We start from the raw sequence: 25,233 nt of genomic DNA on the forward strand, positions 1-25,233 counted from the left end.
TTGTGCTCAAAACGTCTGCTCATCTCTGCATGCTTCCCTCCACCAGCAAATGCATACTGAGGTTCTGATCTTCCAAAACTGGTCTGAGTACTGGGGCTCCGACAGGGAAGAGCCCACAGGCTCTGGCCTCCCAGATACTGTAGTCTGGTTGGGAAAAGAGACAGGGAAGAAGACTATTGTGATACAATAAGACCTTTGTTCTGAGGTGTGGGAGTATAGGGTGCAGGAGACCACAATGGTGGAGAAACCTTCAGCTTGGGAGAGTAGGAGGTAATGAAGGAATTTTGAAGAGAAGTGGAGGCATCTAAACAGGCTTGGCGAATGAAGTTAAGAGTTGAACAGGTCTTTTACCTGAAGGAAGAGTGTCCCAGATGGAGAGAACTTCAAATACCAAGTGTGGTCTGGAAGAACTAAAAGGATAAGACATTGATGTGATGTGAGAAAAAAAACTTTCATTCCAAAGAACAGACTGGGACCAAAATGACTGACCTCAGTGTTGATTATCTTTACTATCAAATTATCTTTACCATCAAATTGATCAATCACTTATGGTCTCTTTCCTTGAGCATACACTTGAGCTAATAACTCTTGTGTGACCTCATTGCCTTCTCATAAAACCATCACCAGTTGAACAATCTAAAATTCAAAGAGATTACCTAAACCCAACAAGACCAAATAGCAAGTAAGTATATATATATATATATGAGATGTCCCTGGGTGGAGCAAATGGTTTGTGCTCAAGTACAATCTAAAAGTTAGCAGTTCAAACCTACCCAGAAATACTACAGAAGAAAGGTCTAGTCATCCTGGTTCTGCAAAAACTATAGCCAAGCAAGCCCTATGAAGCAGTGTACTTTGTAACACGTGGGGCCATTATGAGTCAGGATCCATTTGACACCAACAAGTTTTTTAATATGGCAGGAAGAGATCGGATTTGAACTCAGGGTTTCCAGTCCTACGTACTGCAGTCATTTCATTTTAGCAGAGATGGGTTTCGTTTTGAGGTACACTTTGCTGACCAAAGCAGATTTCAGATCAGGGATGAAGCTGCCGTATCCACCCATCCATTCATGCATTCAGTCAACCAATCATCGCAAATCCATTGGGTGCTAACTGAGGCAGGTTCTCATCTCTCCCTCTCCATATTGCTTTGTCTGTCTCTAAAACTGGTCCTCATACTCAAGGATTGAGAAGGAGTCATCGTGGTGTACTCAGCTTTTAGGCCTCTAAAGTTTGGTGGTTTGAACCCACTTAGTGATCCCATGGTAGTAGTAGAAAGGTCTGGTGACCTGCTGCAGCCGAAAAAGCCCAATGGGGTCACATGGAGGGAGGTATCACTGTGGGTCAGAATCAACTATATGGCATTCAACAACACCAGCAGCATCTAAGTCTTCTAAGACCAGATGACAGCTAGGAGTTGTGTAAGGGTTTTCTCTGCGTTCATACTCTAAAGTTCACCCAGTTACTCCGGTTGGTGTTTGGCAAAGGAGAGCGGCAGCAAAAATGAGGAAACTCCTCAACAAGGTGGTTTAGCACAAAAGCCTCAACCATGGGCTCAAACAGACCAAAGATCATGAAGCTGGAATATGACCAGCCAGGGGTTCATTCACTTATATGTAAGGTCACCATGAGCCGCAGGAGGCTCAACCTGAAACTAGTTGTTATTTTTCTGAGTGCCCACAGAAGAAGACACGGCATGGTTTATTCACCGTTCAGGTCAAAACTGACAAGAAGGCGCTTCATCCGGTTTTGATAACTCATCCTGTGAAAACTACTCGGAGGAGTCATGAATCTCCCAATTGTTTGAAGCAACAAACTGAAAGATGAAATCGTGGAAACCACTAGACACAAGTATCTTAAAACCCCATATCCCTGTAGTGTAGGGCGGTGTTCACAAAAGAAATCTGGAAATGAGCCTAAAAAAAGCCTGCACCCCTTCAGACACAGAGGCGGGATTGGAACAAACAAGGGCCATGACTCTGACAGAGGTGCCATTCAAAGAGTGATGGAGCCCGGCTTTTCCATTGTCTCCAGGTGACAGGTGACACCATCCCACGGGCGCCTCCCCAGCAAGGAGCCAAAGCGTCAATTTCATTCTTCTGTGGTTAAGCCACCAACAACCTCCTTAAAACAAGGGGACTTTAACACCCAAAGAATTTTGCTTAAGGGGAAAATCTTTCATCCCCTCCATTGTTGGAGCTGGGTGGCATGGAGGCATGCCAGGGGCTAAATGTGAGAAAAAGAAAAGATTAATGGAAAACCACTATGGTGGTTCACTAAGGGAAAGGATGTGCAGCTACTTTGGAAAACAGGAAAGTATTGGTCTTTGGATATTCCTAGCCTGGGTGTATCAGTCTGCATTCCCCAGAGACACAGAACAAGAAGATGTAGTTGTTGTTGTTCGGTTCCGTGGAGTCGGCTCTGTGCACAATAGAATGAAATGCTGCCTGATCCTGCGCCGACCTCACAATTGTTGTTATGCTGAAACCATTGCTGCTGCCACAGTGCCAATCCATCTCCTTGGGGATCTTCCTGTTTTTCACTGACCAAGAGAATAGGAATTGTTTATGTGTTTTCTTGCTTATTTGTTTAAATGGAGTCTCTGGTTGGGGCAAGCAGTCAATGCACTCAGCTGTTAGATGAAAGGTTGCAGGTTTGATCCATCAAGGGTCTGTCTGGTCATCTACTTTGGAAAAATCAGTCACTGAAAACTCTATGGAAACAGTTCAACTCTGACACATATGGATCAGTGTGAGTTGGAATCAACTCAATGTAGCTGGTATCTATTTAAAGAAACTGGCTGAAAGGGTTGTGGAGCTTCTAGCAAACCCAAAATCCATACCATAGGCCAGTAGGTTGGAAGCTCAAGCAGAAATCGATACTGCAATTTGGGGGCAGAATTTTTTCTCTGGGAACCTCAATTTTTCTTCTTTGGGCCTTCAAGTGATTGCATAAGCCTACCCATGATATCTGCTGATTGTAGACCTTAGCCACATCTACACAACAGCTTCACAATACTTAAATGATGCTTGGGTACTAGAGCCTCTCAGATGAAAGACCCCCCACAAGCTACTTGTGGGAAATCAGTCATTGAAAACTCAACGGAGCTCTACTCTGACACACCTGGGGTTGCCTTGAGTTGGCATAGACTCAGTGGCAACTATTCACCAGAATCTAGCCAAGTTGGCACAAAAAAATAACAATTGTACAAGGTCATTTGGAGGTTGGTATATTTTGAACTTTAGCTTTTGGGGTGCTCTGTTGATCTACAGAGAAGGAAGGAAAGGAAATCAAGCCATTCTAGGGGACAATTACACTCTCTCTACCAAGCTGCACCTGGAACCACACCCTGAGAATTCATCCTCAATTTTCATCTTGCCTGGATGGACAGGTGCCACTTGCTGGCTTTGTATGTTATTTATCTTAATTTTCTTGGCTGAAAAAGTGAACTCCTGATTTAGCTCAAGTCACATGGCTTCCACTGTGTGCCATTTTCTGGTTGTGTCACTTTGGGTAGAAACTTTGTTCTCTCTTGAAGTCCCAGTGTCTTTACATAACATGGAATTGACATATCATTGGATTATTTGAAAGATGTGATGAGATGTAAAAGATTTGTTATGGAAAGCAGGAGAATATTGGCTTCTTTCTCTTTCCCTGTGTCCCCTTCCTAAGTCCAAAACCTCCTTATTAGTTTTCAGGAACCCATTATTGTTGATGTTAAGTGCTGTCGAGTTGGTTTCCACTCATAGCAACTCTATAGGGCTTCTGATGCCGTAAATCTTTGCAGGAGCAGAAAACCTCCTCTTTCTCCCTCAGAGTGGCTGCTGAGCTTGAAATGCTGACCTTGTGGTCCACAGTCCAGTGTCTATCATATTTGACAAAGGCAAAATGACAAAGGCAAGAAGAGTACCTCTCCTAGAGGTCAGAGGTGGAAGGAGAGCAAGGAATCTAGGGAATCCGAATGTAATTACCGTTCTCACATTCATTTCCCTACGTGTTCTCCTTCCTGTTCATCAAAGCCAAAATGACCATGATTTCCTATGTTGAAGAAGCTGCTATACTTAAAACTGCTCCTGAGATATCTGGAGACCTTAATAGGAAGCTTAAGAACTCTGGACACTTCTTGCCAACAAATCAAAAGGGAGACTGAAAAAGAGTCTACCTTATGGAAAATGTTCAGTTTCGTTCCATTGGCATATTAATGGAAAATGGTAAGAATGAAAATAGTTATAAGGAAAATAATACTAATAATAGTATGGCACTGTAGGATAAGCACTGGACTGCTAACCACAAGGTCGGTGGTTCAAACCCACCTCAGATACCCTATATAGGCTCACTGTAAGTCAGAACTGACCCAACGGCACTTAACAACAAGAGCGCTGAAGTAAAAGTTGTACGTGCCTAGGTTGTACATCTTTTGCCAAGTCACGTTTCTGCCAGGCAACAGCCAGGGTGGGGTTCTGGGCCTTCAGATTGGACTGCCCAAGTTCGTCACGTATTGGATTTTCCCCTTTGAGAACTTTTATGACACATCTCTGTCTCTTATTATGTCTGCCTGTGAAATTCTGTTTCCGTGTCAGCGCGTCTCTGAGTCTTTCTGTCTTTTTGTATCACACACATGCTATGCCTCTCTTTCTCTCTCTCATACACACATACACCACCACCACCACCAGCACCCCGAATACATTCACACTGAATATACACAAATGAGCCCCACACACAAATCAGACACTCTCCACAGTCAGATGCCACACACATATGAACAATGCACACACACACGTAACACTATGTAGACACACAACAAGCAGTCTAACATGCATGTCTATATATATAACAAATATACCACAGACACACTTCACATGCACACAAACGCATACAGCATGTGTTCACCACACATCCACACCTACAAACATGCCACACACACACGTAGACCATAGCTCACATATTACATGCACACGCACGTACCCCACACACAGTCCACAGGCAAAAAGCTCACACATCCATAGACACCCACATGCAGATACACACTGCACACATACACACACATATATAAGCACTCAACTGCAAACCAAAAAGTTGGCAGTTCAAACCCACTGAGCAGCTCTTGCCGGAGAAAGAGCTGACGATCTGCTTCTATACAGAAACCAACCAAGGAAAGCCTGTCAGGCAGTTCTGCTCTGTCACATGGATGGGTCACTATGGGTCAGAATCGACTCAAAGGCTCACATCACCAACAACATACACATACACATATATTCACACACACACCGGGCACCAGCCAGCACTCTTTGAGTGGCACGCATGCTCCCTGCAGTTTTATAAACCCATGTTTGCAGGTTGACCTTGGTAGATGAAGTAATGCTAACTACATTTTCCAAGATTTCTATTAGACGCTCTGTATTTGAAATATTTTTGGTGCTTTTCTTGGCCAGCATTTGAGATGTGTTTGTACTTTGGAAATGATTCTCTTAAATCATAAAGCCATTGATATTTTTCTCTCTCAGAACAGATCAGAGATCTGACTCATTTGAAAGATCTTTCCCTCTCCCCAACATTCAATTGCACAATCTATACATCCCCCACTGTCTTCTTCTTCCTCTCCCAAACTCCTCTCCACAGCCCTGGACCTTCATGAAACAGAGTTTAAAAATCAGAATAACTAATATTCACGTTCCCGCTAACTGCGATTCTGCCATGCAGAATTGATCATCATGATCAGGATAATCGTTGTTGTTAAGTGCCATCGAGTTGGTTCTGACTCATAGCAACCCTGTATAGGGTTTCCAAGGAGTATCTAGTAAGCTTGAACCACTGATCTTGTGATTCAAACCAACCTTAGAGTTCAGCACAATAACCCGCAATGCCACATTGAAAATGGAAAATCTGATGCCAAAAGAAAAAAAAAAACAAACATAGCATTGAATCCCAAACCAAAGATAAATGACATCTCAGCTACTCATTTCTGTATTATCTGTACTAAAATGCCACTCCGAGGACATGGATAATTAGGGTTTCACTGTGTGGTTTTGGCCAGCCTTCAGTAATTTGTACTCTTGCATCCACAAACCCAACCAAATCCCAGTCATCTGACCCCACGTCTTAGACAAGAATTAATGACCAGAGTGTTGAGAGACGGTCCCTGTTATGAAACACCCTTATACTCTTTACAGAAAATGCTGTTTATCATAGCACATTTGTTAGTGACTTCCACCATCTACTCCTCAAGAACCAAGTGAAAATGTTTGGAGAGGCCACAGCCTGAATTATTGCATGGCTTCCTTGTGGCCACCTTGGGAAGAGAAAAAAAGTTGTGTGGAGTCCTATACCAACAAACAGACCTGGATTGAACTTGACTTCGGGTAGCAAGTGGTAACAGGGATGAACAAAGTCTGGGGAACAGACAGCAATCCCTGGTATGATGCTGTGGGATGGGAGAGTGCTACCTGACTCTCACATTCCACCAAAACAGGGGAGAAACAAGAACCTACAGGAGTGCTTCCAGAAAACTTTGCTGGCTCCACCTAAATGGCAACTGCCAAGGAGAAAGGAAACTCTATCTCAAAACCAAAATGGCGGTGCTCAGAGTAATCCATCAGAAGAATTGCAAGACATATGTTGAATGTCGCACCTCAAAGTGAAAACAGATGGACTAATGTGTATTGATCTCCAATGGCTGTTGACACCCTTTTGAAACAGAGGCAATAAAGGGCATGGAGGCGGGTGCAGTAAGTGGAGAGGGTCATGGGGGGGCAGGTTAAAAACCTGCTAGAGCAGGGACCCTTGGGTGAACTCTGAGTACCACTTGAGACTATCACCCTCTAGTCTTTCTTGTCAGCAGTTGGAACTTAGGGGAAGCAGGGACTTACTAATTTTTCTAACTCTTTTCTATTTATTTTTATTCTTTCATGATCTCCACTTCCCCAGCCTGTGCAGTCACCCACAACAATAACACATACCCCACAGGCTTTTCAGGAAAGATTTTGAACTGTTCCACCCTCTGGGAGGGATCCCTAATGTGCGTATCAATTGTGATTAGGAGCCATACAATTTGTTGCAAGTACTCACTGTACAATTTTATCATAATCACTTGCTGCCTTTCTGCCTCCCTGATATGCTGGATTCCTCCAAAAGTCACAATTAAGTAAAAGAGTCAAGAAAAGTAAGGAGGTATGCCTTGGTCCCTTTTCGTGTTGTATCAACCAGCCATACCCTGGTTAGATGGTATGTAAAACTAAGCCATCTAGGACACGGTGACTGTTGGGGGCTCTGTATTTCCTAACTAAAAGAAAAGGCTCCTACAACAAAAGAGCTCCAGGTACTGAGTTAGTAAATACCGAGATTCTTATGCAAATCATTAGCCACATCACTCTGGAATCATCACAACTAGGTTGGGGACAGTCCCGGATCCTGCTTTCTAGTCCCATCTCCTCTTCCAGTTTTCTCCCTCTCCCTGTCCTTGATTGATGAAGCGAGAAGACACAAACAACCCAGTCAATAAAAGGGAAAAGAACTTGAACAGTCATTTCACCAAAGAAGAAATACAAATGGCAAGTAAGCATGTAAAAAAAAAAAAAATGCCCAATGCCATTCACCATTCAGGGAGTTGCAAATCAAAAGCAAAACCACAAGGAGATATCACTTCACACCCACTAAGATGGCTGTGATTTGAAAAAATGAAAAACAGCAGGTGTTGGCGAGGATGTGGAGAAATAGGAACCCTACTCCATTGCTAGGGAGGACTGTGAAATTGTCCAGGCACTGTGGGAAACTGCCTGGTAGTTTCTCAAAATGATAAACATAAAATTATAAGGACATAAAGCATTCCCACTTCTAGGTATAGACCCTGAAAGAACTTAAAGCAGGAACACAGACAGATACTTATACTTCACTGTGACCTTCATCGTAATAGCCAAAAGACAGGAACGAACTAAATGCCCATCCACAGATGACATGTCGTCTGTCCACGCAATGGAGTATTAACCCGCCCTAAAGAGAAATGGAGTCTTTATACTTTCTACAGCATGGATGAACCTTGGAAATGTGCTGAAAACATTAAGGCAAGCACCAAAAGACAACTATTGCATGATTCCATTCTACATGAAATATCTAGTATAGGCAAATGTACCAAAACCAGAGTTTATTAGCGGTTAACAAGGTGTGGTGGGGGGAGGCAAGGGGAAGGGGACCCATTGCTTAGGGAACACTGAAAGGTGATGGGAAATCTTAGAAACGGATAATGATGGTCAAATAACACGGTGACTACAACCAATGCCTTGGGATGGACCATGCAAAGAATTTGTCAATGGCAAGTGCTTGGTTACATATATTGAGCACAGGAAGGAGAAGAAGACAAAGAATGTCTCAAGGTCTATTTAACAGCAACCCTAAGTATGGCCAAGAGATGATTAATAGAGCCAACAAGCATCACCACAGAAGATAGGTCAGCTGAGTGTATCTGAGAGTTGGGTTTCTAACAAAAATGGACTAATCAGATAGCTTGAGTGGAAGAAGAAGACGAGACCTCAGGATTCTCCAGAATGCCCCTATGTCTTTACCAAACCCAACTGAACCAGTCACCGCCCCCATCCCAGAGCCCTCGAGCTTATTTTATCACTTGCTAAGTGTACAGAATAACCACTCCACGTTCAGGGACAAAAGTGTCTCTGGGGCTTCCTCTCTCCTCATCCCTCACTCAAGGAATTTGGCAAATAAATCATCATTGTTAATCCCCTGGCCTGAGAATTATGGGCTGTAGGAGAGCAGAAGAAGAAAGTTGAAGTGGGACATTGGGATGGACGGAAGCCCCCGATGAAAAATGAAGGGTGAACTCACAGATGGGCAGCTCCCAGGACAGATGGTCCTTCCAGAGGTAGAAGACTGAGAGCTCAATTGTGGGGGGCAGGGGAGAGCTGTGGAAAATAGCAACCGTTGAACAAGGAAAGAGTGAACATTCAGGGAACAAAGAGTTAACTGCTTAGGAAAAAGCGCAGAAAAGGAAAAGCAAGCAAGATTCCAATTACGGGAGAAGTTGAGGGGGTAGCCTTATTAGATCTGAAATGGCCCCTTCAGGCTTACAAAGTGTTTGTTCCAGGGATAAGAGGCTGGAGGCCGATTACTACAGAGGCCTTGACTGGGTCTGGAAATCTCCTTCCACACTCTCCGCTTAGTGACAACTGGCCTTGCAGACTTGGTGCCCAATGCTGAGGTCATGAGGCCAGTGGAAGACCCAGCAGTCTTTCTGGGGTCTTCTGCACTAATCTGGTCACTTTAGGCTCAGATGACCACAGAAACCAGAAAAGAAAAGTGGGACTTCTTCCATCTTTTCTGGAATTTTCTTCCATTGTTGGTATTGTGTGTGTATGTGTGTGTGTTCTGTTTGAGTTTAGGTAATGTGATCTAGAAGAGAAACATCGTGTGTATATACATGTAACCATCGTTTAACTCTTTAGAGGGCGAGAAAGAGAAGGGAATGATCCAAGTAAAACTCTAGCCACCATTTTATTCAGTGAACATTGCTCCATGAGGGTGTGAGGTTTAAGATGTGACTTTATTGTTCCTCTAACTCAGGGGTTGTTGCTGTTGTTGTTAAGTGCCATCCAGTCAGGTTTGATTCATAGCTAACCTGGGTAAGGTTTCCGGAAAGGGCTGGTGAGTTTGAACCGTTAACCTTGCAGTTCAAACTCGAGGTGGAGTGCTTATCCTACAGTGCCACACCAGGATTCAAACTCAGGGGTGGGGAACCTTTTATCTGCCAAAATTTATAACATCATTCTCCAGCCACACAAAATTATTAAATTGAAAATTAGCCTGCTACATTTGGTCAAATATTTAATGAACTCACTCCTAATGTTATGGCTGGAACTGCGGTTGCCTTGGCAACGTCAGATTAGATGATTTCAGGGTTTGCCATTCCTCACCCCTGTTCTGACTAATCTATTTCCCTGTGTGCCTTATGGTGGTGGTGGTGGTTATGTGCTGTGGAGTATGTTCCAACTCATATCTACCCTGCATAGGGTTTCGGAGGCTGTAAATCTTTATGGGAGCAGAAAAACCTCCTCTTTCGCCCACAGAACCACTGGTGAACTGCTGACCTTGAGGTTAGCAGCCCAACTTGTAACCACTATGCTATAGATTTTCAAGGACAGTGTCATCTTTATAAGATTTTTTTCACTAACTCCACAATCTGCAGTTCTGTGTGTGCTTGCTTGCGTGCTAAGTGCATTGTGTTTGAACGAGTCTGTGTGTGTTGTGACTGTATGTATGCATGTGTATGAGTATTGTGTGCACTTGGTGGTATGTGAATGTATGTAGGTATACGGGGTGGTGTGTGTTATGAATGTAGTTAAACAATAATTGTTCTGTATACACTTTTGTGTTGTGTCCTAGTTGGGTATATGTGTGCTGAGGGTTGGAGCATAGGGTTTCAGCACTGATCGTTGAGGGCAGTTGGGAGGAATGAAGTCCCTGAGAAATTCTCAGCTGTGTTTTCTCCCTTTTTAGAGCTGAAATTGTTCTCAACCTGCTGACCAGAGTTGTCAGAGTAGGCTGTGTGTGTGTGTGTGTGTGTGTCACTGTATATGACTTTCTCAACTAGGTTAGAAACTAACACAATGCCGTCATGTGCTGCCCCATTTCCTTAGCAAACTAAGAATGGATTCCCCTTGTTGCCAGGACATGCTGAAGACAGTCCTCAGGCACCAACTGGTGAGCACATCCTGGGGTTGGCTGAGCCCTTCACCAGTGCTTCACACCTGTCCAGGTTCTACCTCTATGTGGTTCCTGCCCATGCCTCACTAGGTGTTTGTCACAAGATCTTGCCCTCATCAACAATCCAAATGCTAGTCTCCTCACTCTGACAAGATGGCGGCAAACAAGCCTCGAACCAGTGAATCATAGAGGAGAATGGATATTGGTGTTGTTAGGTGCTATCGAGTCAGTTCAGATTCGTAGCAACTGTCTGCAAAACAAAACGAAACACTGCTCAGTCCTATGCCAGCCTCACAATTGTTGTTAATTTTTGACCCCGGTGCCACTGCCACTATGTCAATTATAGGGGGGTCTTCCTCTTTTTCAATAACCCTCCACTTTACCAAGCATGATGGCCTTCTCTAGAGAGTGGTCTGAAGTATGAGAGACAACGTCTTTCCATCCTGGCTTGTAAGGATCATTGTGGCTGCACTTCTTCCGAGACAGATTTATTTGTTCTTCCAGCAGTCTGTGGTATTTTCAATATTCTTCTTCAACACCATTAACTCCAGTGCATTAATTTCTTCTCGTCTTTCTTGTTCCTTCTCCAACTTTCTCATGCACATGAGGTTATTGAAAATACCATGGCTTGGGTCAGGGGCACCTTAGTCCTCAAACTGATCTCTTTGGTCTCGAATATTTTAGAGAGGACTTGTGCGGCAGATTTGCCTCACGCAATACGTGGTTTGATTTCTGCTATAGTTAGCTGTCTTCAAATCAACATCAACTCATGGAGACCTGATGTACAACAGGGATAAAATGCTCCTCGGCCCTGGACTGTCGCTGCAGCCACCAGGACACTGGGACCCATCAATGTGCCAGTTAATCTCACCAAAGGTCTCCCTTGCCTTCGTCACCCTCCACTTCACAAGCATGAGATCTGTTTTCTCCAACAACTGTTCTTTCTTAGTCATGTGTCCAGAACCAGCAAATTGTGAGCTATAAGGTTTTCACAAGCTTCTTTTCAGAAGTAGACAGCCAGCAATTTCTTCCTAGTTGGAAAAGGAAGGTGAGAATGGTCCCATGCATGGTCATCAATGTCACTGCATGGTACGTGGAGACATTATGGAATTGCTGAATGTTCTGCTGTGTGTATTTTCTACAACAACAAAATATAATCATTAAGATAAATTACTTAAAGAAGAAAGCATGGCTTCCCTGGGGGAAAAGTTAACTCTTCCAGTAGATAAATACAACTCTTGGGGTCCACCTGGGTTCATGTACTCCCCACTTCTCAGCTAGACCCAGGAGCAAACAGGGAGGCTTTCAGCACCTTTCTAACCAACCTCGTCTCCTTGTCCTTGGTCTCACACGGTTGCTTTTTGCAAGCCTCAAAGTTCACTGAGGTCCCAAATCCTAAAAGGGATCAGCAAGCCTTCTTACTCCAGATAATTAGAGAGATGGGTCTGTGGGCCTGGCCCCAGCTCAGGCCGAGCCTCCGAGCATCCCTGGTGAATCCTTTGTGGACTTTAACTCCTCAGGGATAGCTTCAGCAGGTGGCTTCTGGCAGGTAGTCAATAGGGGCCTTCTGGCTGAGGACTGCAGTATCTTTGGAAAGGTCAACTCCACAGGCCAGAGGGCAGGCTCATGAGGTCACAGGGTCGGGCCTCATCACAGTGACAGATGAATCTTAGCATGCCTCTTTGGCTCTCAGACTTCAGAGCCAAGCCTCCTGAGACGGGAGAGGTGACGGGGGGCGGCTGTGGGGCTCACAGAGAAAGACGACCCTGGTGTCTAGCCGGCACCTCTCAACTGGTCTTCATTAGGCTCCGGCAGCCCTCTCTTCTGCCGCCCTCTGTCCCGGGCTGATGGGGTGCTGTCTCCAGACCTCTCAACTGTTTCTCATTAGGTAAAATAGTGTGCTTTTATGCTGTATGAAGCCTTCTTTGTTCTGCCAGCCCAGCCAAGCTAGAATGCCAGAAACTGATACAAAACAATGCCACTTTATCCTGCGGGGACCCCTCCTTCCACCCTCTTCCTACCCCACCCCCACCCCCAATTCTCCCCAGTTACGTCCCTGGATATCTAGCTAAGAAAGTGTTTTCTGGACCACAGGAAGCACGTCTAGCATTGATCCAAGTTCCCAAACCCCAACTTTCCTGGGGATCTTCAGAAACACCCATGCCTGTCTCAACCTGGGTGGCCTGAGGAATAAGGTAGGCAGCAGGATTTGTGACTCTACTGTGGGAACTGCTGTTGTAGACAAAGAACTTGCTAGTGAATATCCAAATATTCATGTCCACCTGCCACCTTTGCAAACCGTAAAATCAAGGTGCCATACAAAATACATAGCACCTCAGAGGTCATGGTGACATGCCTCAGAACACAGGCCTGCTGGGTACAGCCAGGATGGGAAGACCTGTGTGTGTCAGGTGAAGAAGCTCTGTCGGAAAAGTTGGGGAACTTTCAGTGTCTTAAACCAGACGTGGGGATCTGCCAATCTTCCTTCTCCTTGTTCTCTGTAGCAAAAACTCCACATCCTCAAAGACAAGATGGGGACTGGGAGACGGGACTGGGTAGAGACAGGTTTTCTTGCCCTTTGCCATTCCCAAAGCAAGGATGAAATGTTATTTATTTAAAAACCACAGAGTCCTCAAATGTCTCAATAAGTAGGACTTACCAGGGCTACTAAGAAGGCCTGCTGGCACTGTGGTTAAGCACTCAGCTGCTAAATGAAAGCTAAGCTGTTTGAACCGACCAGCAGCTTCTGGAGAAAACCTCTGGCAGTCCCCTCTCTTAAGACTAACCTGTAATCATCAAGTCAATTCAGACTCATCACGACCCTAAAGAACAGAGTCAAACGGCCCCAGAAGGTTTCCAACGCTGTCATCTTTACAAAAACAGATGCTGTATCTTTCTCATGTGGAGTGACTTGTTGCTTTTGTTGTGAAGTGCCCTCGAGTTAGGTCTGACTCATAGCGACCCTATGCACAACAGAACAAAATACTGCCCAGTCGTGCGCCAACCTCACAATCGTTGCTACATTCTGCTGCCACAGTGCCAATGCATCTTGCTGGGTGTCTTCCTGTTTTTCCCTGACCCGCCACTTTACCAAGTATGATATCCTTCTCCAGGGATATATGGTCCCTCCCGATAATAGACCCAAAGTATGAGAGACGAAGTCTGGCCCTCTGTCTTCTAAGTAGCACTCTGGCTGCAGTTTCCAAAACAGATTGGTTTGTTCTTTTGGCAGTCCGTAGTACTTTCAATACTCTCCTCCAACGCCATAACTCAAACATATCAATTCTTCTACGGTCTTCCTTATTCCCTGTCCAACTTTCACATGCATATGAGGTTATTGAAAATACCATGGCTTGGGTCCTCAAACTGACATCTTTGCTTTTCAACACTTTAAAGAGGTCTTGTGCAGCAGATTTGCCTAATGCAATGCATTGTTTGATTTCTTGACTGCTGCTTCTATGAGTGTCGATGGTTGATCCAAACAAAATGAAGTCTTTGAAAGTGTAGTGGAATAACTAGTGTGTTCAAATCACCAACTGTCCCCTTAGCAACCAAACACCTAACCAAACCAGTGGGCGGGCCACCAGGGCCCCTTTTCCATAAATATTTCTGCCTCGGACACCCCCTGAAACAGTCCTATAGGGCCACAATGAGTCAGAATCAACACGATGGCTCACAACACCATCATCAGGGCTACTAACTGAAAAGTTGGCAGTTTGAACCCACCCAGCAGTGCATCGGAAGAAAGTCCTGGTGATCTGCTTCCAAAAGGTCACATCTATGAAAACCTTGTGGAGCATACATCTACTCTGCAACTCATGGGGTCACCATGAGGCATAATCAGTTCAGTGTCCACTGGTCACCTCATTACCAGGACAACTTTTGTAGAACAAAGACTTTCAACCCCAGCACATCATGCTCCAAAGTGTTTCCAGAAACCTAACACTAAAACTCTCACCTTAAATGTCAGCTTTATAGATTTATAGAGTTTAGAGACTTGGCTCTCTTTGGTGGGTGTTCCTGGATAGTGAAATTGCTTAAGTGCTGGAGCAGTAACCGAAAAGATGTAAACTGTCTCAGAGATAGCTTGAAAGAATGACCTGGGAATCTACTGAAAATGTTTGCCATTAAAAACCCCATGGAGTACAGTTCTACGGTACACACCTGGGTTTTTTTGGGTTTTGTTTTTAATTTTCTGTTGAAACGTGGATTTCAAGTCCCATTATAACATTTCACAATTTAAAATGCAGACTTCCAATTAAATGTGTATAAACAATGGATAGTTTTTGTCCGTGTTTTTGGGGTGGGGAGGGGTGTTGTTTGTTTGAATGTATAATAAATGGAGTCTCAGTATGGTGCTATAGGATAAAACACTGGACTGCAAGGATGATTTGAACCATAAGGTTGGCAGTTCAAACTCACCACTTGTTCTTTGGAAACTCTATAATTCAGAAACAATTTGAGGGTGCTTAGCAACAACGACGATCACATGCAATATGTGGGAGTCCTAGGGTGGCATTGTAGGGTAAGAACTGGACTGCTAACCATAAGGTTTACAGTTCACACCCATAAGCCAGTCCTTGGAAACCAAGGCACTTAGCAACAACTAACGCTAAAGGTTGGTAGTCAGACTCCACATACATGTAATTTCCAAGCCTGTGGACTTGGGACACCATGATTCAGAATCAAATCAGCAGCAACTAACAACATCAGGGACCAAGGGTCAAAAGATTAGTGGTTCAAACCCACCCAGAGGCACCTTGGAAGACAAGTCTGGCAATCTGCTCCCGAAAGACCAGAGTCATGAAAACACAATGGAGCAGTTCTACTCTGCACACAAGACGTTCCCGTGAGTCCGAATGGATGACAGCTATCCACAGGCCATAAGTCAGAGTCATAACGACATGCAATCAACAGTATCCCTGGGGTGTTAGGCCCAGAAGCCAAACCAAACGCACTGCCATCAAGTCGAGTCTGACTCACAGCTACCCTAAAGGACAAAGTAGAACCAATCCGGGGTGTTTCCAAGGCTGTACGTCTTTGCAGAAGCAGATGGCTGCATCTTTTCTTTCCCCAAGTGGCTGGTGGGTTAGAACCAGTTAGCAGCCAAGCACTTTAACCATTGGCTCACCAGGGCTCCTTCATTGAGCCCAGGGTTATTATTATTATCATTGAAGAGAAGAAAGAGACAGAGGAACATAGTTTGTCCATGAAGGTGTCAAAGCAATGATAGGTGGGTTGAATCTTGGAAACTAAGAATCAGTTCGCTACATACAGACTACGTTTCTCCCTTCTGGCCTTCTTCCCAAAATAACTATCCTAACACGGGGCACCCAATGGATACTTGCCACATGAACACAACCTGGACACTTGGAATCATAAGTCACAGAGGGAGGCGGATGAAATCAAAGCAGATTCCGATCACTGTCAACTTTTCTTCTACCAGGGAGCTGGTCACTAACCTAAGGGTGTGTGGTGGGTGACAAACCGCTGGGTCTGAAGAATATGTCTTTCTGAGGTTTGCATGCCATTGCTCTCCACTCTCCCCGAGACCTGGAACTCACATCTCCTCACCCATCCACCACCACCCTCCTGTGGTACGAGAATCACAGGCCATGGCTCTGAGAACCATCACTCCTTCCGGGCTGCGGATGTGGGACCCAGAGAGGAAGCAGAGAGCCACTCTGGGATGGGAATGCCCACCTTTGTGCACATTCCAGATGGAAGAAGGAACCCATCCATCAAACGATGAAAACTCCCCAGGAAGACCGGCCATGAAGTGCTTGTAAATACATGTCTTTGCATTTAAACAAATGGCATCATTATTTTTATGTTTTGAGGGGCGCCATGTGAAGGGAGCCAGAGAGACGGGCTCTGGCATTTCTCCTGTATTCAGTGCATGTCGGAGGCGAGCAGAGCTTCTGTGTCTTCTACTCAAGTCAATCTGCCAGCCCCATCCATGGCCCCTCAACAAGAGAGGGGTGCCAATTCCTACCGTTCTATTTTCATACTGTTTGATGATAAAAATCACTCCCGCAGGACGAATGGCGGTGAACAAACACAGGAAGCGGTCCCTTGATTAGATAGGAACAGGGTGGCTGGTGGAGTAAAAAACAAATGACTAAGATGACAAATGAGTAGACTATGGACACTGCCATCCCCTTCCTGAGCAGGCCAAGAATAGATAGAAAGGAGCAAGCAGGGAGACGCCAGAGCTGCAGCTAACAGAGGGAGTGAGTGGCTTTCCTTGGGGCACCCATTGGTAGGTGCCCACCCAAAGGAGCCTCTTCAGTGATACAACCCCCTTCTGTCCACAACTTCCCTTGAAAGTCTTGCTTAAGTAGGTGTCTTAACTATCTGATGAGGCTATAACAGGATTACCAAAAGGGGGTGGCTTTAACAAACAGAAATTTACTCATTCACGGTTTGTTATGTTGTTATTAAGTGCCATCAAGTCAGTTCCAACTCATAGTGACCCTCCCTGTATAGGATTTCCAAGGACTAGCTGGTGGGTTTGAACCACTGACCTGCGATTGACAGTCCAGGGCTTATATTACAATGCCACACCAGGACTCCCACAGATTAGGAGTGTTAAATTCAGGGTACCACCTCGCTTTCTGTTGGCTCTGGAGGCAGGTCCTTGTCTCTTTTCATCTTCGGTTCCTAGGTTCCTTGGTAATTGTATGGTGTGTGTCTTCATCTCCATTTGTTCTTGCTTCCTTGCTTTATCTGTTCTTTTAAATTTCAGAAGAGATTGAGTTAAGACAGACCCTCCACTAATAAAATACTACCTTGATAGCATAAAAAACATAAGCCATTCCTAAATGGGGTAATACTCCCAAGTATAAGGGTTAGGATTTAAAGCACGAAATTCAGGGGACACAATTCCAGTCCTAATGGTGGTTTTTCCTCATTGCTTTGAAATGTGCAGCTCCTTTGATACTTATGGTTTTAGGTTTCAGCCAAAACTGAGCCAACACCTTTGTTATTATTTTGTTATAGGACTAGTTCTCATTTGGGGGTGATTTCTCCCCAGGAGGCATTTGATAATGTCTAGAGATATTTTTTTTTAACTTTCACCAGTGTGGGGGAAGGGGAAGGTTTGCTATTGGCATCCACTAGGTAGAGGGCTAGGGACGCTGCTAAACACCAAACAATGATCAGGACAACCCACATTCACACACACACACACAACAACAATATGGCCCCAAATGCCATTGTAGTAAGGTTAATCCTAGTCAAGGATGAGTTAAAATTTTAGATAGATATAGATGCAGATAGAGTCCTGGAGTGGCGCTGTGGGATAAAGCTCTGGACCGCAAGGTCAATTTGAACCACAAGGTCAGCGGTTCAAATCTACCAGCCACTCCTTAGAAACACTATACAGGGTCACTATGAGTCAGAACAGACTCTATGGCACTTAACAACAACAACATAGACGTATATAGAGTTCCTGGTGTGGCACTGTAGGATAAGCACTCAACTGCGAGGTCAGTTTTAACCACAAGGTCAGTGGTTCAAACTCACCAGCCACTCCTTGGAAAGCCTACACAGGGTCACTATGGTTCGGAACCTACTCCACGGCAGTTTACAACAGCAACGACAGCATAGATATAGATAGGAGCTCTGGAGATGCAGTAGCCAACATTCTGGCTGGTAACAGAAAGGTCAGCTGTTCGAGCCCACTAGTCACTATGATGGGGAAGATGTGGCAGTGTGCTTTCATAAACATTTACAGCCTTGGAAACCATGTGGATGTGGATTTGGACATAGACGTATTCTAAATTTATTCTACAAAGAAGAAAAAAACAGACAGAATTTCATTTTGTAGTGATAGAAGTCACTACAAAAGTGAAACTTGTTGTTAAGTGCCGTCAAGTAGATTCCGACTCGTAACGACTCTGTGTAGGGTTCTGAAGGAGTGGCTGGTGAGTTTCAACCACTGAACTTGCAGCTCAAACCCACCTTACGGTCCAGTGTTTTATCCCACAATGCCACACCAGGACCTACTTTAATTTTTGCTCTTATAGCCCAACCAAGACATGATGATAAAGACACACGTTCAAATTCTATCCGCTAAGCTCACTTACTGCATGTTCTCTGGTCAGTTCCTTATCCTCTCATATATATGAGAGTTTGTTATACGGGATTGTTGTTATTTGTTGTTGTAAAGTGCCGTCACTGACTCTATATAGAGTTTCCAAGGAGTGACTGGTGAGTTTGAACTACCGACCTTGTAGTTAAAACGGACCTTGAGGTCCAGTGCTTTATCCGCAGCGCCACACCATGTAAAAGGGATTGCATGAGTAAACTAGTCCCATGGTCAAAATAATGAGCAAAACATTGAGTTAAAGGAAGTTATGTACGTTTCTTTATTACTGCAGGATTTCACAGAAACTTTAATTTGTTGATTATATTCAAGGCACTCTCCAAAAGGAAAATATAATGATCTGTTAGAAATAAAAGAACCCTGGTAGCACAGTGCTTAAGCACTCAGCTAATACCCATAAGGTCAGTGGTTCGAATCCCTAGCTAGTCTCTGGGAGAAAGACACAGATGTCTACCACTGAAAAGATTTACAGTCTTAGAAACCCTCTGCACAGTTCTACTTTGCCCTGTAGCTCCATGTGAGTTGGAATCAATTCAGCAGCAGTGAGGGTAGGCTCAACATAAAAGTCCTTTTAAAAGAACTGCCTATAGAGAGTCCTGGTGTGGCACTGTGAGTTAATACGCTGGACTACAAAGTCAGTTTGAATCGCGTAGCTGATGGTTCAACTCTTCAGCTGCTCCTTGGGAACCCTCTACAGGGTCGCTATGAGTTGGAACCAACTTGAAGGCACTGAATGACAACAACAACATACGAGCTCAAACTGAGACCAACTCGAAAGATTCGATGGACACCTCAGTGGGCAGTGAGGTTATGTGAAGGAGGGAGAAAGGACTTAGAGAAGGGGAGTGTGAAGGTTTGTACAAATGGAAGAAAGTAGCAATGATACTGAGTCATGTTCGTAGAAAGGGTTGAATGTGGGGTCTGTTCTGCCAAAAAAAAATATATGTATATATAGTTTTAATAATGATCTAAGAAAAAAAAGCCTTGGAGACATTGAAGAAGGGTTTTGTTCCCAGGACAGTTCAGATTTTATTGGTGGTATTGTTGTTAGGTGCCATTGAACTGGTTCCAACTCATAGCAACCCTATCTGTGCACAACAGAACAAAACACTGCCCGATACTGTGCTAGCCTCACAACCCTTGTTACACTTGAGCCCACTGCTGCTGCCACTGGGCCAGTCCATCTCGTTGGGGGTCTTCCTCTTTTTCATTGACCCTCCGCTTTACCAAGCATGATGTCCTTCTCCAGGGACTGGTCCCTCCTGATAATGTGTCCAAAGTATGAGACAGGAAGTTGTGCCATCCTGGCTTCTAAAGAGCATTCTGGCTGTACTTGTTCCAATTCAGCTTTGGTCTTTTGGAGGTCCATGGTATTTTCAATATTCTTCTCCAACACTGTAACTCAAACGAATCAATTCTTCTATGGTTTTCTTTATTGACAGTCCAAATTTCACATGCACAATTCAAATTATCCTCTCAACTCTGGAATGCCAAGTGCATTTCTTATGACAAATTATATTGCATCCTCTGGTGACTTGAAGGGTCCCTGGTGGCACAGTGGTTAAGTGCTTAACTGCCAACCAAAAGGTTATCAGTTTGAATCCGCTAGTCACAACTCAGAAGAACAATGCAGCAGCCTGCTTCCATGAAAAAATACCTCGTTGGAAACCCTATGGGGCAGTTCTACTCTGCCCTGTAGGATCGGAATCTATGCTGACATTAGAGAAAAGAGGTGAGCTAATGCAGGGAGGTCACTATGAAGGTTACAAATTGGGCTATGAGCCGCAGGTCAGCAGTTCAAAACTACCAGCTGTTCCATGGGAGAAAGATGAGGTTTTCTGCTCCCGTAAAGATTTACCGCCTTGGAGACCCTATACAGGGTGGCTATGAGTCAGAACCGACTCCACGGCACATAACAGTAACAACAAATGCAGGGAGGAGGGCAACAATTTAGCAATCCCTCTGTGCCTCCCACATGCTAAGTGACCTGCAGATGAACAAGACACAGGCCTTGTGTCCAAAAAACTGGTCAGACATAAAGGTATTCCAATGCCTGGTGACTACTGTTAGGAGAGGAAGAGGGCACTTCCCGGAGATGAAGATGCCAGAGAAGGAAAAGCAGACACTGGGAGTTAATGTGAAAAACAGCCAGTTCCTCCCAAAGCAATTCTAGTGATGGGACTGGCCAGTTACACCATGCTGAGACCCCCCTCTCCTGAATGCTCCTGTCTGCCGCTGCCCCTTCTACTGACCTTCCGAAAGCCACAGGGTTACGTTTTGCTACAGACCAGCGATCCGCAGAAATAATTGACATAGATTAAGCTACGAGATGGCTAGATAGATCATGGGCCCAGAGCGGATTCCTGCCCGGCCCACTCAATTACACTGGAGTTCCGTACTAGAGACGCAGGTGTAGTTACTGTAAATAAGTTCGACTTCGGGCACAGATGTCATTGGGTAACTGCATTTGCCAAGCTTGGGTGATACATAAAGGAAACCTTCAACAGGGAGGCTGTTGACTTTGTAGAGATACGGTATCCGTGAGGCAGAGTAGGCTGAAAGACAGACAGTTGTCACTGAGAGCAAGATCCGCGATACCATATGCATGAGACAGTCTTGGCTCAGAGGTAGAATTCTCACCTTCCATGGAGGAGACCTGAGTTCAATTCCTGGTCAGTGGGTTTCATGCACAGCCACCACCCTGACAGTGAAAGCTTGCATGTTGCTATGCTACTGAGCAGATTTCAGCAGAGCCTCCAGGCTGAGATGAACCAGGAATAAAGGCCTGGTGATCTGCTGGTGAAAATCAGCTGCTGGAAACCCTGTGAATTACAACAACCCAATCCACAATTGATACAGGGGGTTCCCATGAGTCATCAGGCTAACTATGACTATACAGCAGCTATAACCAACACATGTGATATTGTATGTACTAACATAGTATCCTGAACCATGTGCAAGACACTTTATAGGATATGTAATCTAGCGTTTGTAACAGCCCTCTAAAGTTAACATTGAACTGGTGTGGCGCTGTAGGATCAGCACTGGACTGCGAACCACAAGGTCAGCAGTTCAAACCCACCAGCTGCAACTCAGAAACCCTATACAGGGTCACTGTAAGCTGGAACCGATTCTACAGCACTTATCAACAACAACAAAGTCAGCATTACTATCCTCAGTACAAAAAACTAAGACTCAGAGAGAACATGGAGTTGATTTTAGTTTTATAGAACAGAGTAGAACTGCCCCATAGTTTCCAAGACTGCCATCTTTGTAGCTAAACCCTGACACACATCTTTCCTGAATTTGAACCACACAGCATCCCCTAGTTCTGTTTGAATGACTGTCTCTGTATACAGGTTCCAAATGAGCACAATTAATTGCTCTGTCGTTGTTATTCTAGACCATGGTATCCACAATTTGTTATGATCCATGCAGTCAAATGTCTTTGCACAGTCAATACAACACAGGCAAACATCTGTCTGGTGTCCTCCTCTTTTGGTTAAGATTCATCTGACATTGGCAGTGATAACCCTCATTCCGTGTCTTCTTCTGAATCCATCTTGAATCTCTGGAAGTCCCTGTCCATATACTGCTGTAGTCATTTTTTAATTACCTTCAGCAAGTGATGTTGATGATATTGTTTGCTATTTCGGCATTCTATTGGATCACCTTTCTTTGGAATGGACACAAATGTGGATCTCTTCAAGTTGGTTGGACTTCCTAATGTCTTGGCAGAGATCAGTAACGTTTTCAGCATAGCAGTCATTCGTTTAAACATCTGATTTGGTAACCCATCATTCCTGGATTCTTGTTTTTCACCAAAGCCTTCGGTGTAGCTTGGACTTCTTACTTCAGTACAATCAGTTCTTGTTTATACGCTGCTGGGTGGAATGTCAACCAATTAATTTTGGTGTGGTGACTCTGTATTCCTTCCATCTTCTTGTGAAGCTTCCTATGTCGTTCAATAGTTTATTCATAGACTCCACCACAATTGCAGCTGGAAGCTTGAATTCTTTCTTCACTTCTTTCAGCTTGAGAACTGCCAAGCATGTTCTTGCCTTTTGGTGTTCTGACTACAGTGGGTGTTTGTTTGGTTTTGCACATTTCATTGCAATACTTCGCTTTATCTTCTCCAGCTGTCCTTTGAAGCCTTCTGTTCAGCTCTTCTAGTTCATTATTTGTCCTATTCGCTGTGTGGAATCACACATCTTTCTCTCAAGGAGCAGCTAGTGAATTGGACCCACCGACCATTTGGTTGGCAGCCTAGTCTTTAACCGCCACACCACCGGAGCTCTTGTTGGTTAACTAATAAGTAGCAAATGGAGAGGTGAACCCTGATTGATTTTGATCTCAAATCCATAACACAATGTCCCCCAATTGCTTTTCTTTGCTTCACCACCTCAGAAGATTTTTTTAAAAAAGGAGACAAGTTAGTCTCCCACAGACTAATTGACTTAAAATTACTAGCTAATACTCAGTAACTGCATCTGTATAATGGGTATAAAGATAGTAGCTACCTTATAGGGTTATCTGAGGACTAGATGATATAACCCATCTAACGTGTTTGGCATATTGCCTGGGACATCATAAAGACCCAATTAATGTTTGCTATTATTGGTTTTGTTATCAGCAAGAAAGCGACATTATTACTCCAGGGCACAGACAGAATGCCAAGAATTGATGGTCTATCACTGACTATTCCCTTGCATAGCATTCCCTTCTAGCCAGATAAAACCAAGTGACTGACAGGCAAGGTAAGACTTCAATGCTTACCTCAAAAGAAGGACTTGTCAACAAAGCTCACAATCTAATATACATCCAAGGGACCCTTAAAAGTCCAACCCATTGCTATATAGTCAATTCCAGCTCATGGAGATCCCATGTGTTACAGAGTAGAAATGCTACGTAAGGTTTTCTTGGCGGTAACTTTGAACCACAAATCTGGCAGTTCAAACCCACCAGTCACTCCTCAGAAACCATATACAGGGTCACTAAGAGTCAGAACCAACTTGACAGTACTTAATAGCAACAATAAATTTTATAGAAGCAGCTCCCCGGATTTCCTTCTGTGGAGCCCCTGGCTGGCTTTGAACTTGCCTATTGTTGTTAAATGCTGTTTGGTCTCTTTCAGTTGGTTTCTTATGTCACTCAGGGACCTCCAGGGAACCCTGTAGATTTGACAGCTCTTCCAACTCGAGTATAAACATTTTATATGATTGCATCTAACAATAAACGAGCTACAATGTCAGCCATGTTCTAATTCTTACAATGAGCCAGGGTTGAATCAAGTCTCAGCAAGTTTTTTGGGGGGATAAACAGATAGATGTTACCAGATGATAGGACGCGTTCCCTTCACATTTGACTTTTTGCAGCAGAGTCGTCAAGAGTGTCATTTTTTTTTTCATTACTGGAGGGCTTCATCAGTTACCCCAAGGGCCTCTTCTCATCTTTTGATACATAAATCATTCCCCTTTGAAGGCCCTGTCTTGTCAACTGGTCTGAGGCTACCACCTACTCATCTATCAAGTGCTTTGCATGTAATTAGAGTCTCTCCAACAAAACTTTCATCCACTTTCTGCGTTGTTTGCAAAATTTGTGATTCTACTTTGCAATTCATGTGCATGGTATCTGCACAGTTGTTGTTGTCAACTACCATCGAGTCACCTCCGATTCATATCAACCCTGTAGAGGGTTCCCAAGGGCAGCTAGTGAGTTTGAACCACTGACCTTGTAGTTAAAACCAACCTACAGTCCAGTGTTGATTCTACAGCACCACACCCGGCCTCCATCTGCACAGTACTGCCTGTTATCCAAGGCATCATGGTGGAGAAGTGGGTAAAGAATTCCTCTGCTAGCAGAAAGGTCTATTTCAAACTCACCAGCACTCTGTAGGGGAAAGATGGGGCAGTCTACTCCCATAAAGACTGACAACCTTGGAAACCCTCTGGGGCAGTTCTCCTCTAAGTTCTATGAGGTTACCAGGGGTCAGAATCAACTCATCAGCAGTGCGTTGTCTTTTAGGGTTGGTCTAATATCTACAGCACTGGCAATTCATGAGGAACTAACTGTCCCACAAAGGTTCTATGGCACTGACAGTTATTTATGCTCATGGACAGTGGAGAGAGATGTGTGAGTAAGAAATATGTGTATAAATGATGGGTTTATTGGGGATCAACATTACAGCAGCATTTGCTTCACTACACGACTTTGTATGGACATAGACTGAAATCATGAAATCCCAGTTAATGGGAATCCCTTACGTTTTATTTCTAATCATTAAAAGTCTGGTGTATGCTATCATATAAATAGAAAGAGAGTTCTACTGTGGCATTGTAGGAGGCTGGCAGTTCAAACCTACCAGCTGCTCCTTCTTAGAAACCCTATACAAGGTTGCTATGAGTCAGAACCAATTT

The sequence above is a fragment of the Chrysochloris asiatica genome, unplaced genomic scaffold (genome assembly GCF_000296735.1).
Source record: "Chrysochloris asiatica unplaced genomic scaffold, ChrAsi1.0 scaffold00078, whole genome shotgun sequence".
Classification (NCBI taxonomy): Eukaryota; Metazoa; Chordata; class Mammalia; order Afrosoricida; family Chrysochloridae; genus Chrysochloris; species Chrysochloris asiatica.